Source organism: Manis pentadactyla, chromosome 3 (genome assembly GCF_030020395.1).
Source record: "Manis pentadactyla isolate mManPen7 chromosome 3, mManPen7.hap1, whole genome shotgun sequence".
Classification (NCBI taxonomy): Eukaryota; Metazoa; Chordata; class Mammalia; order Pholidota; family Manidae; genus Manis; species Manis pentadactyla.
In genome coordinates, this window is record NC_080021.1 from 98,925,630 (window position 1) to 98,942,320 (window position 16,691).

The 16,691-nt window shown below is 45.9% G+C and overlaps 1 long non-coding RNA gene across 1 annotated transcript; it reads right to left on the minus strand.

The window, feature by feature from the left end:
• Nucleotides 1–296: 296 nt before the first annotated feature.
• On the minus strand, nucleotides 297–6,429 carry LOC130683164 (uncharacterized). The gene is made up of 4 exons (XR_008996777.1): nucleotides 6,391–6,429; nucleotides 4,865–5,059; nucleotides 3,252–3,430; nucleotides 297–636 (listed from the first exon to the last, which is right to left on the minus strand). It is a non-coding gene; the product is annotated as an uncharacterized LOC130683164 (long non-coding RNA).
• Nucleotides 6,430–16,691: the final 10,262 nt, after the last annotated feature.

A 16,691-nucleotide genomic window follows, 5' to 3' on the forward strand; every position in this document is an offset into this window, starting at 1 on the left:
GCAAGCCCTCCACTTTCTTGCCCAGCCCTCTACCCTCTGCTTTCAGTTTATGGTCAATGCCTGACCATCCACATCTGCCAGGGGAGCAAGGCAGGCAGTCTGTTTTATAACCAGTAGGCACGTCTCAAACGCCTCCTGTGTGGAGGGTTCTGGGCTCCTGCGAGGACCCTGTCCCAGGGGGACACACAGCATTGGGGACAACAGAATGAACACAAGCCACTGAAGTGCATGTCAGACTGTCCTCCAGGCAGGAGTCAGAGTGGGGAGCCTGCAGAGTCCAGAGGAGGGTGGGGGGATGGCTGGGAGGGGTCCAGGAGACATCATGGAGCGGGTGACCTTGGAGCAGGGAATATGGGCGACCAGTAAGAACTGGCACAGTTGTCCCAGCTGGGCTGGGGACGGTTCTTGGCTCCCTCAGGGCACTCAGGCTTGGCCCTGGAAGCCTGGGCATGCCCGGTCACATTCCTGGTGGCACCCTGACGGGGGTCAGGGGCTCAAATTCATCCGTGTCCCTCCCTCACCCTCATGCCTGGGATGGAGCTCTGACTCATTGGTATGTCCCTTCTAAACACGCCCCATTCAGGCACTGCTCTTCCATCCGCACTGCTGCTGGTGACTGCGGATGACCTGAACCACCTTTTAAACATAGACAAAAGTAGAGAAGATAACTGAATACACCTCTGTCCCCTAAAAGTGACAATTTTCAACCCATGGCCAGCCTGGTTTCATCCATACCCCTCCCATTTCCCGGACATCCACCCTGGAACATCACATCATCTCATCTGTAAACATTTCAGAAAGTATCTTGAAAAAATCAGTTTTCTTAACACACATCACAACATCATTATCATCCCTTTCAACAATGGTATCAATTTCTGCATATTATCAAACATCCAGTCAGTGGCCCTGCATCCGAATTTTGCTGATTACATCCCAACATAACATTTGATACATTCCTCTGTCCCTTGAATTTCCTATAAGTTGATATTTAGCTCTAAATACTCAATCCAATTCAGGTACAATTATTTTTGCCAAGAAACAGCAAAGGTGGTGGTGTTCCTTCCAGCAGGAGGCACGTGACATCTGGCTAGCTCTTGTTGTGTTGGTCCTGATGCATGCATTCATTTGATGTGTGGTGTGGTGATGTCCTGATTCTGTAACTCCCTCTTCATTTACTAGCTACAATGTTTCTAAACAAGAGGAACCTCACAGGGGGAGAGCAGGAGTGCTGGGCGCTCTCCCTTCTTACGTCAGTTTCCCAAAGAATGAATGCTTCCCAGTGTTTTCCAAAAGTGACCAATGGGGATTTTACTTTTAGCATTATTATAAAGGCCCAGGTTTCAACATGCCTGAGGCATTTTATTCTGCTTGCAGTTACTATCCTGACTGATGTCTGGCTTGCCTTGTCTGTGGCCAGAAGGAACCATTTTGGCTCCTGGGTCCACACTGATTGTTTCCTCGCTTTCTGGGGTGATGAGATGTTCCAGGCATACCTTGCACGTTAATCTCACTTCTCACTCTTGTTTATTTCAATAGAAAGTCCCCTGACCCCAGTCTCCAATCTGACTGTGTCTTCACTGCAGCTAGATTAATCTTTCCTTAAATTAACATTAACTTCATTTTTCTTCTTGGGAGGCAATGTGGCACAGGGGACAAACATGAGCTTTGGAACTGGAAAACTGAGTTTGAAAATTGGCTGCATCAGTTACAACTTGTGCAGCCCTGAGCTGGTTATACCATCTCTCTGAGCCTCAGCTGCCTCATTTATACAAACAGGAATAATAATTACCTTCCCTCATAGGATTATGATAAAGAATGTAAAGCACCTGGCCTAGAATCTGGCAAACAGTAAGTGTATGTTAATATCTATTCCTTTTCTTCTTGTTCTTTTCAGGAAATATCAGTGGCTCCCAATGTCCATCCCATTGTGCAGACTTTCACTCTAGTCTGACCTACCTTACCCACCCAGTCTGTTTCTGTGACTATTCTGTGACTATCCACTGCTATTCTGGTCCTGCTAGCCTGCTCTCACCAGAGCTACTAACCCCCTAGCACCCTTATCTACACAACCCCCTTTACCTTAAATGCCCCATGTCCTTCTGCCCATTCCAATCCTATCTGTGAAGACCCAGCTCACATCCTTCTGTCTCCCCAACCCCTTCAGACCTCATATTCCTCCCATCCCATAAAAGCCTGCCTGCCTGCCCACAAAGCTGGATTCAGGTGGCTACATCTACAGTAGCATTTTTCACCTACCACCTGCAAACTTGGAAGAACTGCTCTTTCTGAAGCTGGATTGGTCTGCACACAGATCCTATGAGCGCAGCAAGGCCATTCAGGGTGTGTTTGTGCATGTGTACGTGGGTGTGCCCATGTGCGTATGCACATGTCTTTGTTCACATGTGTGCATGTGCATACGTGTATACAGGTGTGCATGTGTGTACATGCGACCAACACCCTGCAGGAAGCCAGTGTCCTAGACTGTCCTCTGTGATGCAGAATCAGTGAGCTTCCCTGAGGCTCTGCCCCACCCTCAGACTCCAGCCCGGATAGGGATAGGGAGAACTACTGAACACTGATCTTTACAGGAACCCAATGGTAGGCTCCTTGGGGGCCTCAGCTTTCTAAACCAGATGTGACCCCCATCTAGAACACAGAGAAGAGCCATAAATGACTAGGGAAACCTCCCCTGCCCAGCCCCGGATCTGAAACCAAAGATGAACTCAACGCAGAATATTTCCGGGGAAGAACCATCCACCAGGGTAGCAGTGGGTAAGAACCTCAGCAGGAAGGCCTCCACTCCCCAAGACCTGACCCTGCCCAGTGACCTGACCAACTACCCCAAGGCAACAGACCAGAGAGGCAGCTGGGACACCTGCCGCACCTGGGCCCACGGCCTTCTCAGGACAGAGCCACACGCAAACTCAGTCACTGCCGTGGGCAAGGGAAGGAGGCTTTCCTCCCAGGAAAGACCAAATGGAGCTCCAGGGCATGGGAAAAGATGCTCAGTGGGCTTTCTTGGGCCTTTGGGGGTTAAGACACATCTGCTCCTTCCCTTAAAGGTGTCACCCCAATAAAAGGGATTTGGCCAAAGCAGGGGTCAAAGTTCAGCATAAAAAAAGCAAAAGTGATGCGAGCCATCAAATTTCTCTGGAGGACTGGAGGGACAGGGAGCCCTGGGATAGGGAGAGGTCAGGCAGCACCCCAAGAGGAAGATGGCCAGGGAGGAATCTCCTGGAAGGGGCCCTTACCACAGGCATGACGACATTTCATGCAGTCACCTGTCAGCCCTGAATCTGCCTCTGCTGTCCCAAACCATCAGGGAGATGCCCTGAGCTGATGTACTCCAGAGAACACAGGCAGTAGGCAGATCACCAGGCAGGTAGCTTTGTGCCCAGGGGCATCAGAAAAGCGGGCTGCGCATGACCCACTGCTGGAACAGAAGACATCCCCCAGTTATTCTGAGGAAAAGTGGCCTTTGGAATGAGCTGGGTTGGGATATGCTCTTTCTACAATAGAGTGTAAATGGGATCACAGGCTGTTTTATGGTATAAAAGGCATGGTGTCACCCTTCCCCCCAAGTGGGTGGAGCATGTGGGACACCCAGAGGCAGCAGTTGGGGTGCAGGTGTTCACCAATTAAAGGCAGCTGCCATGGGGTGAAGGTTCTTTGGAACCAGCTGATGGCCCTGCTCTGGTCTCAACCCACTTCCAGGGCTTTGTGGGGGCTGAGAGCAGGGGGAGGGGGCTCCCAGCAAGTAACAGTTCAGCTAATCACCACGTGCCATCACATAATAACATTTAATAGCGGCCCACAAAGCCCCAGGTTGCATTCTAACAGCCGCCTGGAAACACACCCCCTTTCTTCACGGACTTGTCACAGAAACAGCATGCGGGGGTGTGACACTGCCAGCCCTGCCCCAGCTGCCAGCTCACAGAGGCCCTGCACCCAGCTTTGTGAATATTCAACCTCATACCAGGGAGGCCTGCGCGCGCCCACCCGCTGGGGGCAGCCTCACTGGGATGGGTGCTGGTGCCGGCACCTTTTGAAAGCCTCGAGAACCACTCTGTTTGTAACATAAATAGAATGTGCTTTTGTGCGTCTTTCTGGAGTGGGGCATGTATGCAGGCTCTCTTCCCAGGCGTGTCCTACACAGGCTTCTCAACTGGGACACTGAGACACTTCAAAGAGGCAGGGTGCCCTCGGGCCAGGCCTCCCACAGGCTCTCATGTCGGCATTCTTAGAGGCACCCTCCCGCTGTGAGGTGCAAACTGCAAGCTCAGAATGGACAGTTAGGGCACTCCCGCTGGGGCCCAGGAACTGCTTTCTTGTCGGTTTGCTTTTTTTATTTCAACCACCTTTAAATGAGCCCAAGACCAGGACCGTCTCTTGCTTGCTCAGGAAGCTGCACATGCCCATGGGGATGACCTCACAAAGTTATCACGCCCATGCCCTGCTTCCACCTTGGGGAAGGCTCACAGAATCCCAGAAGGAGCCGCCTGCCATGTGAGACAGCACCAGACCAGGAGAGGCCACACTGAAGCCTGGAGGCAGGGGAGGCAGGCGGTGCCCAGCAGAAGGGGACAAAACCCTCAGGTGCCCATCCTGAGTGAGCATCTCTCCTGCTCCACCCTTGTCAGCCCTGCTTGCAAATAATTCTTTGTGTTGGATACTTGTAGGTTCTGGAAGTTTTTCCCAAACATCCACCTTAAATTCTGCTTCAAACTGAGTAGACCTTGCAGCTCCTGTTGAGAGGGAAAGAGAAACAGAGACAGAGACTTTCCTGGCCCTGCCAGGGGCCCTTGATCTTACACTTAGACAGCTTTTCCGTTTTATTCTGCCTGATGTCTCATATTGTTCCTACTCTGTGGGCAAGGTGAGTTCCCTGGCACTTCCCGCAAGCACGCCCGTCACAATGCATGTAACTGTGCTGATAGCTCTTCAGTCCTTCAGCCTCTGCCTTCATCCGCTCAGTGCCTACTGCACACAAAGCCCCGGATGTGGCCCGCAGTGAGCAAAGCAGGCGGTAGGACCACACCATGACCTTCATGTGCTTTTCCTAAAAAAAACTAAAAAAAATATATGAAAAATGATATGTTATGGCTGTACTGATACAAAGATGGATATATTAGCATATAAGACACCATTTTCATCAACCTATAAGTTCCAAGTGGCTGCAGGGATGAGGTGGAGGACCTGCTCTGTGAACAGAGGGTGCGTTTTTGTGTGCAGAGGGACCCTAGGGTTCTACTGCCAGCTGGGCCCCCTCCTCCCAGGGGCCCTCCAGAGCGCCAGCCTCCGGCTTCTTGAAGATGGGGCTGAGGAGGAGAATGTGGGGACTCAGATTCTGCAAGCAATACACGGAGAGGAGGCCTGGATGGGAGACAGTGGGCCTGAGGGCAGGGACAGGAGACAGAGCAAATGCACCTCTAGCAACTCATGAGCCCTTGTGGGGAGTCTCAGTGTGCACCCCTAGAAGTGATAAGGGAGCCTGAGGCACAGCTTGGGCAGGGAGAGGCCCAAGTAGGGTCCAGGCCAGCATGAACTGGGTGCATACCTCCCCCACCTGGGCCAGAAGCCGTGGCCATGACTGGATGGGTGTGAGCGCTAGCTCACCACCCCAAATCCTATATTCACTGTAACCCACTAGAGTATAAATGGCTCCACCAGAACATGCACCCCTTGAGAGCAGGGACTTTGTCTCCTTAAAAACTGGGAAAATGCACATAACACATAATTGACCATTGTGACCATGGTAAGTGTGCAGTTCAGTGGTGTTATGTACATTCACACTGTTGTGCAACCACCACCACCACTCAACTCCAGGACTTCTTCATCTTCCCAAAAGGAAACTCTGACCAATTAAACAGCAACTCTCCACTGTCCCCCACCCCTAGCCCCGGGCACCCACCATCCTGCTTTCTATCCCTATGAATATGACACTCAAGGGACTTTACGTGGAGCATACAGGGTTTGTCCTTTTGTGATTTGCTTATTTCACTCAGCATAATATCCTCAGTGCGCCTGCATGTGGTAGCCGGTGACAGGATTTCCTTTTGTAAGACCAGGTAATACCCCACTGTGAGCACAGACCGCTATCATTTCTCCGTGGGAGTTCGCCTCTCACCCACCCTGAATTGCAGCACCTAGAACCCTTGTGCGCACACAGGAGGTGTTCAAAACAGTGTGAAAAGAATGATTTCGATGAAACAATCCACTGAAAGCACTTCTTTCTGGCACAGAATGGGGCTTGGAAAAATTAGCCAGGTTGTGATTAGCCATCTCCAGTCTAAACCCATTTGTATAAACGTAGGTCGAATAGTGCTGGGATGTACATGCTTTCCTCACAGCCACCCCCATGGGCACACAGGAGCCACACAGGAGAGCTACCTGCTGCTGGTGCCTTTGAGCTGGGAAGGTAGGACCTGGAGCTCCACCAGCCCCTAAAGCCTGATGAGCCACTTCCTGGGCCTGGATTGGACCCTGCCTTCTTGGGACCTTCCTCTGTAGCCCGTGATGGTGCCGGTGGCAAATGGCGGCCTCACACCCATGCTAGGCCTGCAGCAAACCCAGGTTTTAAATAGGCCATTCTTCATTGCAGGGAGAGAGAAGCCCTGTCCACTTCCTCTGTGAACAAATCCAGGCAGATGATCTGCCCTGAAGACGGGCTGCCAGCAACCCAGGGCTGTCTCTCTGGTGTCGTTCTCCTGGCACAGACCTGGCCCCAGGGTGGAGCCTCTGTCTGCGGGTTCTGCTCCAACAGAGGGTGCAGGCTGCTGAGGGCCTCTTCCAGAGGCTGGCTGGGAGGGAGTGTGGGAAAGGGGCCCTTAGGTCTTTCCACAGAAAAATCTGGAACTTAAACCCTCCACTGTAGCCTGGTGGCACCAAGTTTGATGAGGCTGCTCTATCTTTTCCTGCCAGACCTGGACAGCTCCACACAGCAGCGTTTTGACATAAAGTACTGATTGTCAGAGAGGGTCAGGGCTTCACCAGCTGAGAAAACACAAGGGTGACCCTTGAAAGAAAAGCAAGTGCTGCCTAATTGGGACAAAGCCCATTAGAGGGTCAGGGGACCTTCCCCCACTGACACATGCATCGCCACTGCCTCATCAAGAAATGTGACATGAGAGACACCCTCTGTGCTGTCACCTTGGTGGGGGGCACACTGGGCCCTCCTTCAGAGTGCCGCTTGGCAGACAGCTTTCAATGCCATAATAAAAAAGCAATAGAAGGCATTTCATGGTTATTTTTTGCCTTAATGTAAAAGGAATAAATAACCAATAGAAAATTTGGAGATTACAGAAAAGCACACTGATGGAATAAATTGTCCATAATTTCATCCCTAAGAGATGAATGCTTCTACTTCTGGGAATAGAATCCTATGTTTGTCACTGTCTGCATGCATGTACATGTGTGTGCACATGCTTGTGTGTACATGTGTATAAGTATGTATAAATAACTGTATATCTGTATGTGTCTATATATGTATATATTTGTGTAACATGTGTGTAACTGTGTTTATCGGTATCTGTGCATTGCATGTATGTGTATACATACACATATGTATCATGTATATGCATATGCATGTGGATGTAAGAATGTGTGTATGTGCATGTGTATGAATGCACACACATCTGTGTTATGTGTGTGTGTGTGTGTGTGTTTATGTACTTGATGTTTTTATGAGGAGACACTGTAGCAGAACTCACTCACCAGTATAAGAAAATACACTATGATGGGGTATGCGGTGGGGACTTGATAATAGTGGGGGAATGTAATAACCACAATGTTGCTCATGTGAAATCTGAGCATAAGATTGTATATCAGTGATACCTTAATTTAAAAAAAAGAAAATATGCTATTAAATCAAGGGCATTGAAATATTTAAGGTTTTTAAATGTTTATAAACTTTTCTCGTATTTTTCTATTGCAACATTTTCTAAACTGTTCCACAAAACAGAAACACACACGAATTAAAACTGTTCCAGCTTTATAACATGCCACAGACCATGTGGAGGTTCCCAGGGCACACAGAGACCCAGAGAGGAGGGGCAACAGACACCTGCTGAACCGGGCCTCAGCAGCACTGCTGACCAGGGGCCACTGCTATTCGCAAGGGCAGTGACTCAGTGCCGATCGGCATAAAAAAGGGAGCCAGACTCTCGCACACCCTTCCCGAAGCCAGACCACTAACCCTTTCTGCTTCTCCTGGGCCTGAGAAAAGGTCAGCCCAGCATCACTGAGGGAATTTTGAGGGCAAAAGCAAAGAAGTGGCAGCTGAGTATTTGTAGGCTGTGATTCTGTGTAACTAAGTGATAATTTCCTGGCACATTGCTCCCAGCTCCTCCTGGGTAAGGGATGAGGAAGACAACAGGAAAGGAATTCAAGTCATAGGTCCTTGAATGCATAGGGTAACTATCCCTGCCTGACCTTTCTCTCACTTTCTTACTCCAACCAATTAAGGGGATAGGGCTGGAAGGGGATTGAAAGGCAGTGGGAGGAAGGAGAAGACATTCCCAAATCTTTTTTCTCAGTGATGAACTTTGCTCTTTTTCTTGCATTTTTTTAAATAAAATTAGGGTTATACTGTACTTGTTTTGTTCACTTAATATATCATGAAGATTTCCTCAAGAAATTAAAGTCTCCTAAACATAAATGTAATTATTTCATATAAGACTATCTTGAAATTAATACCACAGTTATTAACCAGTGTGCCAGTTACTGGTTTACTGCCTGTGGGGCCTAGATTCGCCCTTCACTACCTGCTCTGTGTCAAAGGGCTGCACTCAGCATTTCTCCTTTACCGTGAGTGCAATGTTATGCTTTCCCAGTAGAGGGCAGAGACAATGTTGTATGTGGAGGCCAGCTTCTCCTCCCCATTCCAGGGCGTGGGGCCCAGGCCCAGCTCACTGACCACCTTGCCACAGGCCTCATGGGGGCACATGCCTCCACCCCCTGGAGCCCACCTATAAGCCCCTGCTTGCCTGCACCCTGGAGGATTGCCCAGGGATGTGCACCAGCTCTGGCCAAGGCCACCAATGGACTTCTCCCCACCATCTAGTGATACACAACCACACCCTCTTCACGAGGGGTAAACCCCATCCAAGTCTACCCTTCCTTAGGTGCCTCCCCAGTGCTAGGGCACCCTGTAGAGTTCTCTACCTGAATAGTTACTCTCCTATCACTGCTTAATAATTCCTGATACTTAATTTTCCTTGTCCAAATTGTTTTGTGGTTTCAGTCTCCTAATTGGACCCAGACAGAAACATTCAGCCAGGACAATGTATTAAGCATTATTTTTGAATTGTTCTAATTTGCATTTGGGCAGAAGGAAGGCTAGTGTGAAGGATGTGTTTTTTCAACAGAAAAAAATCTGCTGAACAGATCTAAAATAGAGATTAGTTCCCAGAGACAGCCAGCCAGAGAACAGTAACATTTACTGAATGCCTGATATGAGCCCTAAGTCATTACCAGTCACAACAGCCCCATGTGTACCAGTATGACCCCCAATGACCAGCACGCACCTCGGCTCAGGGCCCCAGAGGTGGTAGGAGATGGTGCCTGTGGATTTCACACCTGGTCTTGTCCCTTCCTGCTGCTCCAGCTGACCATCTGAGTTGGGGCCATGATCACCAAGAGAGAAAAGAGAGGACTCAGAGCAGAGAAAGTAAAAGTCTTGGAGAATTTAGAAATAGAACAACAAAGAGAACATAGAGGAATTGAGAGTATCAGTTCGTACTGTGTGACACTACTTGATTCCACCTGACAGGGAGTGGGGAGGCAGGGAGGTAGGGGGCAGCCCACGTCTGAATGGCCAAGGACCCTGAGCCCAGGTACTGATGCAGTCCTGGCCTTGTATTATCCCTTCCATTCCAATGTAAGCTGTAAAGAGAATGACTGATGCACTTGAGTTTACTCTTTTGTGCTACTCCATGCAGATATCTTCAAAACTCAGGAACAATAAGGTCCTCATTCTGCATTCTGGATTCAGTGAAACCCTGGGAGCAAACCCCAGCTACTGTGAGTTTTTCCATGTGGAGAGTAAGGCTGGGCCCAAAGAAAGAGAGGATGCAAAGCCCTAGGGGCAGCTGGATAGGCACAGGCAGAGTGGGGGAGGGTCTTCAGGGAGAGGCAGCCCCGCCAGGGAGACCCAGCTCCTCTGTGCCCCTGCACTGCAGTTTTTGATTTATCAGTTTGTATAAATGTAAACAAAGCACAAATACACACACAGACTTATATGCAGACTCTCCACCCTGTGGCTTGGGCGGGAGGCAGTGAACAAGAAGCAAGATATCTCATAACCAGTCTCCTAACAGCTAACAAGGGGCTAATGACCCTGAACAGCAGTGACCACAGGGGAACCGCTTCCCATCACTCTTAGGTGACTGCATCAAAGGAAGCAAATATGGCTTGATGCATGTTAGCTAGGAGGAAAATAGTCTTAGTGTACCAAATAAGGCAAACTGCAATAAGAGAAACAGACCACTTTTGGCTCCTGAAGAGCACCACTCCCTTAAGGGAACTGCTGCCGCTACGAGCCTCCTTCCTTGGCAGAGGCTTAACTGCACTCATGCCCCTGAGCCCCAGGATGGGTGAGTGCACTTCACTGCCACAGCCATTTTACACACCACCACCTGCAGCCCCCCAACCAGCCATGTACTTCCAGCCCCATGTGCGGCATATTTGGAGTTTTCTTTATCTGCTTCAGCTCCATTTCCCACCAGCTCTTATCTAAGGTAGGAGTGGTGCTTCAGGCACTACAAACTGCCTTCTCTCTACTGATGTACCACTTCCTCGGCTGTCAGGCAGAGAGGATTGAACTCTTCTTGCTGAATGATTATGAGGTGGCAAATCAAAAGTCAGAAAAACAAAAATCAGGATCATGGGCACAAATCAGCTCATGTGTCTTCTGTCACTAAAAAAGAGCTGAATTGGCTTAAAGATGGCAGTCTGGGAGGTAAGACCAAAACTGCCTCCCAAAACCACATATAATATGAAAATATAGCAAATACAACTAATCCTGAAAGAGCAACAGGAAAGAAGGCTGTAACAGACTGCCTACACCTGGGAACAGAACAGACCTCATAGAAAAGGGTAAAGTATCAAAGCTGTGACCCAACCCCTTCCCCTACCCCAGCTCACTGGTGGGAGGAAGAGAAATGGAGCAGAGAGGGGGTGGAGGCCTAGGACTGCTAAACACCCAGCCCTGGAGATCTGCTCTGGGAGCACAAACCTACATTACATGGTACTCTGGAGATTAGTGGGGTTGGAAAACTCAGACAGGCAGAAAACTTGAAGACTGAGATTTCAGACACTTGTGGAGAACAGGTACCACAACTGGCCTCTCTGGGACAAAAGAAAGGCAGGCACTCTGAGAGACTTCCTTACAGTGAGAGGGCTGCTAAAGGGGAAAGGATAGCACAGAGCTTGCTGCTCAGGAGAAAGGAAAGGTGGACAAAATTGTCCCAGTACACTAAGCCCAGCAGGTTGGGAACTTTCAGGAGCTTCAGGTGCTCCATCCCCCTGACTGGCAACACAGCAACAAGGCCCCCAACCATGATGCACAGCCTGCCACTCCTTATTCCCGGCCAGCACCGGCTTGCAAACTGGCTGTCTCCACCATTGTGCCAGGCCAGCCAGAGGGCAGCCCAGCCTACAGCAGGTACAAGTTCATAGCATAGTGGCTCCTCCCTGAGCACTCAGCCCACTTGCCCTGGCAGTGGAGGCAGGCACTGCAACTGGGAAACAGGAAAGAGCTCATTCCTCCCAGCAGGCACCAGTGCCATTCACCTATAACCTCTGCCGTAACTCCAGGGGCTGAGCAGCTCCAGAGAGTAGAGTTTCTGGGCACTAGAGGGCGCCACATACAAATATGAAACGTCAAAGGAACATGGTACAAACCAAAATCCCATAAACACCAGAAAGAGGGCTAAAAAGTGAAACTGAACTCACCAATCTTCCTGAAAGAGATTTCAAAATAAAGATCATAAACATGTTCACAGAGCTACAGAAAAAAATCCAAGACCTCAGGGAGGAATTAAAAAATGAGCTACAAACTTTGAAAATGTTTGTAGTATCTGAAATGAAACATAAAATGGAGGAATTCAAAAGCAGATTAGATGAAGTAGAGGAGATGGTAAATGAAACAGAAATTAGAGAACAGGAATAAAAAGAAGCTGAGGCACAGAGAGAAGAAAGGATCTCTAAGACTGAAAAAATATTGAGAGAACTGTGACCAATCCAAAAAGAACAATATTCACATTATAGAGATACCAGAAGAAGAAGAGAAAGAAAAAGGAATAAAAAGTGTTTTTGAGGAAGTAATTGCTGAAACTTCCCCAATCTGGGGAAAGAGATAGCCTCCCAGGCCATGGAGGTGCACAGATCTTCCAACACAAGGGACCCAAGGAAGACAACACTAACACATATAGTAATAAAATGGAAAAGATCAAGGACAAGGACAGAATATTAAAAGCAGCCAGAGAGAGAGAAAAGATCACATACATGGGGAAAACCCATCAGGCTATCATCAGACTTCTCAGCAGAAACCTTATAGGCCAGATAGGAGTGGCATGATATATTTAAAGCAATGAAACATAAGGGCCTTGAACCAAGAATACTCTACCCAGCAACATTACCATTTAAATTTGGAGAAGGGATTAAACAATTTCCAGATAAGCAAAACTTGAAAGAATTTGCCTCCCACAAGCCGTCTCTACAGTGTACTTTGGAGGGATGGGTATAGACGGAAGGCTAAATAGCTGTCACCAGAGAAAATAAAACCACAGTAAAGAAAGTAGACCACTTAATTACTAAGCAAATGAAAAATTAAATCAAGTACACCCAAAGTCAGTCAAGGAATAGACAAAGAGTACAGAATATGACACCTAATATATAAAGAATGGAGGAGGAAGACTAAGGAGGAAAAAAGAGAACCTTTAGATTGTGATTGTAATAGTGCATGAAGTAAGTTGAGCTAGACTGTTAGATAATAAAGAAGTTACCTTCAAACCTTTGGTAATCACAATTCTAAAGCCTGCAGTGGTAATAAGTACATATCTGTGGATAATCACCCTAAAGGAAAATGGTCTGAATGTACCAATCAGAACACATAGAGTCACTGAATGGATAAAAAACAAGACCCATCTATATGCTGCCTACAAGAGACTCACTTCAAACCCAAAGACATACACAGACTAAAAGTGAAGGGATGGAAAAAGAATTCATGCAACTAATAGAGAGAAAAAAGCAGGAGTTGCAGTACTTGTATCAGACAAAATAGACTTCAAAACAAAGAAAGTCACAAGAGACAAAGAAGGACATTACATAATGACAAAGAGGTCAATCCAACAAGAGGATGTAACCATTATAAATACCTATGCACCCAACACAGAAACACCTACATATGTGAAAAAAATACTAACAAAATTAAAGGAGGAAATAGAATGCAATGCATTCATTTAGGAGACATAAACACACAACGAGACAGAAAATAAGTAAGGAGACAAAGGCACTGAACAACACATTAGAACAGATGGACCTAACAGACAGCTAAAGAACACTCCACCCAAAAGCAGCAGGATACACATTCTTCTCAAGTGCACATGGAACATTTTCAAGAATAGATCATATACTAGGCCATAAAAGAGCCTCAGTAAATTCAAAAAGATTGAAATTGTACCAACCAGTTTATCCGACCACAAAGGTATGAAACTAGAAATAAATTATGCAAAAAAAACAAAAAAGCCCACAAACACATGGAGGCTTAACAACATGCTCCTAAATAATAGATGGATCAATGACCAAATAAAAACAGAGATCAAGCCATATATGGAGACAAATGACAACAATAATTCAACACTGCAAAATCTGTGGGATGCAGCGAAGGCGATACTAAGAGGGAATTATACTGCAATATAGGCCTACCTCAGAAAGAACAGTCCCATATGAACAGTTTAAATGTACAATTAATGAAACTAGAAAAAGAAGAACAAATGAGGCCCAAAGTCAGTAGAAGTAGAGACATATACAGGTTAGAGCAGAAATAAATAAAATTGAGAAGAATAAAATAATAGAATCAATGAAAGTAGGAGCTGGTTCCCTGAGAAAAAAAAAAAGAACAGATAAACCCCTAGCCAGACTTATTAAGAAAAAAAAGAAAGTCTACACCCATAAACAGAATCAGAAATGAGAACGGAAAAATCACTACAGACACCACAGAAATACAAAGAATTATTAGAGAATACTATGAAAAATTATATGCTAACAAACTGTCCATTTCTTGGACAACTTTCTAGAAAATACAACCTTCCAAGGCTGACCCAGGAAGAAACAGAAAATATGAACAGACTAATTGCCAGCAATGAAATTGAATTGATAATAATAAAAAAAAAAGACTACCTAAGAACAAAACCCCTGGACCAGATGGCTTCAATGCTGAATTTTATCAAACATTTAGAGAAGACCTAATATCCATCCTCCTTAAAGTTTTCCAAAGAGTAGAAGAGGACGGAATACTTCCAAACTCATTCTATGAGGCCAGCATCACTGTAATACCAAAACCAGGCAAAGACATCACAAATAAAGAAAATTATAGACCAATATCCCTGATGAACATAGATGCAAAAATACTCAACAAAATATTAGCAAACTGAATTCAAAAAGATCATCCATCATGATCAAGTGGGATGCAAGGATGGTACAATATTTGAAAATCCATCAACATCATAGACCACACCAAGAAAAAGAAGGACAGTAACCACATGATCTTCTCCATAGATGCTGAAAAAGCATTTGACAAAATTCAACACACATTCATGATAAAAACTCTCAACAAAATGGGTATAGAGGGCAAGTACTTTAACATAATAAAGGCCATATATGACAGACACACAGCCAACATCTTACTTAACAGTGAGAAGCTAAAAGCTTTCCCTTTAAGATCAGGAACAAGACAAGGATGCCCACTCTCCCCATTTCTACTCAACATAGTACTGGAGGTCCTAGCCACAGCAATCAGACAAAACAAAGAAATAAAAGGCATCCAGACTGGCAAGGAGGAAGTTAAACTGTCCCCGTTTGCAGATGACATGCTATTGTACATAAAAAACCCTAAAGAATCCACTCCAAAGCTACTAGAACTAATGTCTGAATTCAGCAAAGTTGCAGGATACAAAATTAACACACAAAAATCTGTTGCATTCCTATATACTAACGATGAACTAGTAGTAAGAGAAAACAGGAAAACATTCCATTCACAATTGCATCAAAAAGAATAAAATACCTAGAAATAAACCTAACCAAGGAGGTGAAAGACCTATACCCTGAAAACTACAAGACACTCATGAGAGAAATTAAAGAAGATACCAATAAATGGAAATACATCCCATGCTCATGGATAGGAAGAATTTATATTGTCAAAATGGCAATTTTGATGCCTAAAGCAATCTACAGATTCAGTGTAATCCCTATCAAAATATCAATGGCATTCTTCAATGAACTAGAGCAAATATTTCTAAAATTCATATGGAACCACAAAAGATGCCAAAGAGACAAAGCAATCATGAGAAGGAAGAATAAAGCTGGGGGGATTACGCTCCCTGATTTCAAACAAGCTCTACCACAAAGCCACAGTAACCAAGACAATTTGATACTGACACAAGAACAGACTCATAGATCAATGGAACAGAATAGAGAGCCCACATATAAACCCATGCATATATGGTCAATTAATATATGATAAAGAAGCCATGGATATACAATGGGGAAATGACAGCTTCTTCAAGAGCTGGTGTTGGCAAAACTGGACAGCTACATGCAAGAGAATGAAACTGGGTTATTGTCTAACTCCATACACAGAAGTAAACTCGAAATGGATAAAAGACCTGAATGTAGTCATGAAACCATTTAACTCTTAGAAGGAAACATAGGGAAAAATCTCTTGAATATAAACATGAGCAACTTTTTCCCGAACACATCCCCTCGGGCAAGGAAAACAAAAGCAAAAATGAACTAACGGGACTACATCAAGCTAAAAATCTTCTGTACAGAAAAGGACACCATCAGTAGAACAAAAAGGCATCCTACAGTATGGGAGAATATATTCATAAATGACATATCCAACAAGGGGTTAACATCCAAAATATATAAAGAACTCACATGCCTCAACACCCAAAAAGCAAAGAACCCAATTAAAAATGGGTGGAGGATATGAACAGACACCTCTCCAAAGAAGAAATTCAGATGGCCAGCAGGCACATGAAAAGATGTTCTGCATCTCTAATTATAAGGAAATGCAAATTAAAAGCACAATGAGATATCACCTCACACCAGTAAGGATGGCCAACATCCAAAAGACAAGCAACAACACATGCTGGAGAGGATGCAGAGAAAGGGGAACCCTCCTACACTGCTGGTGGGAATGTAAATTAGGTCAACCATTTTCGAAAGCAATATGGAGGTTCCTCACAAAACTCAAAACAGAAATATCATTTGACCTGAGAATCCCACTCCTTGGAATTCACCCAAAGAATACAACTTCTCAGATTCAAAAAGACATATGCACCCCTATGTTTATCGCAGCAATATTTACAATAGCCAATATATGGAAGCAACCATCACTAGATGAATGGATAAAGAAGATATGGTACATATACACAGTGGAATATTATGCAGCCATAAGAAGAAAAAAA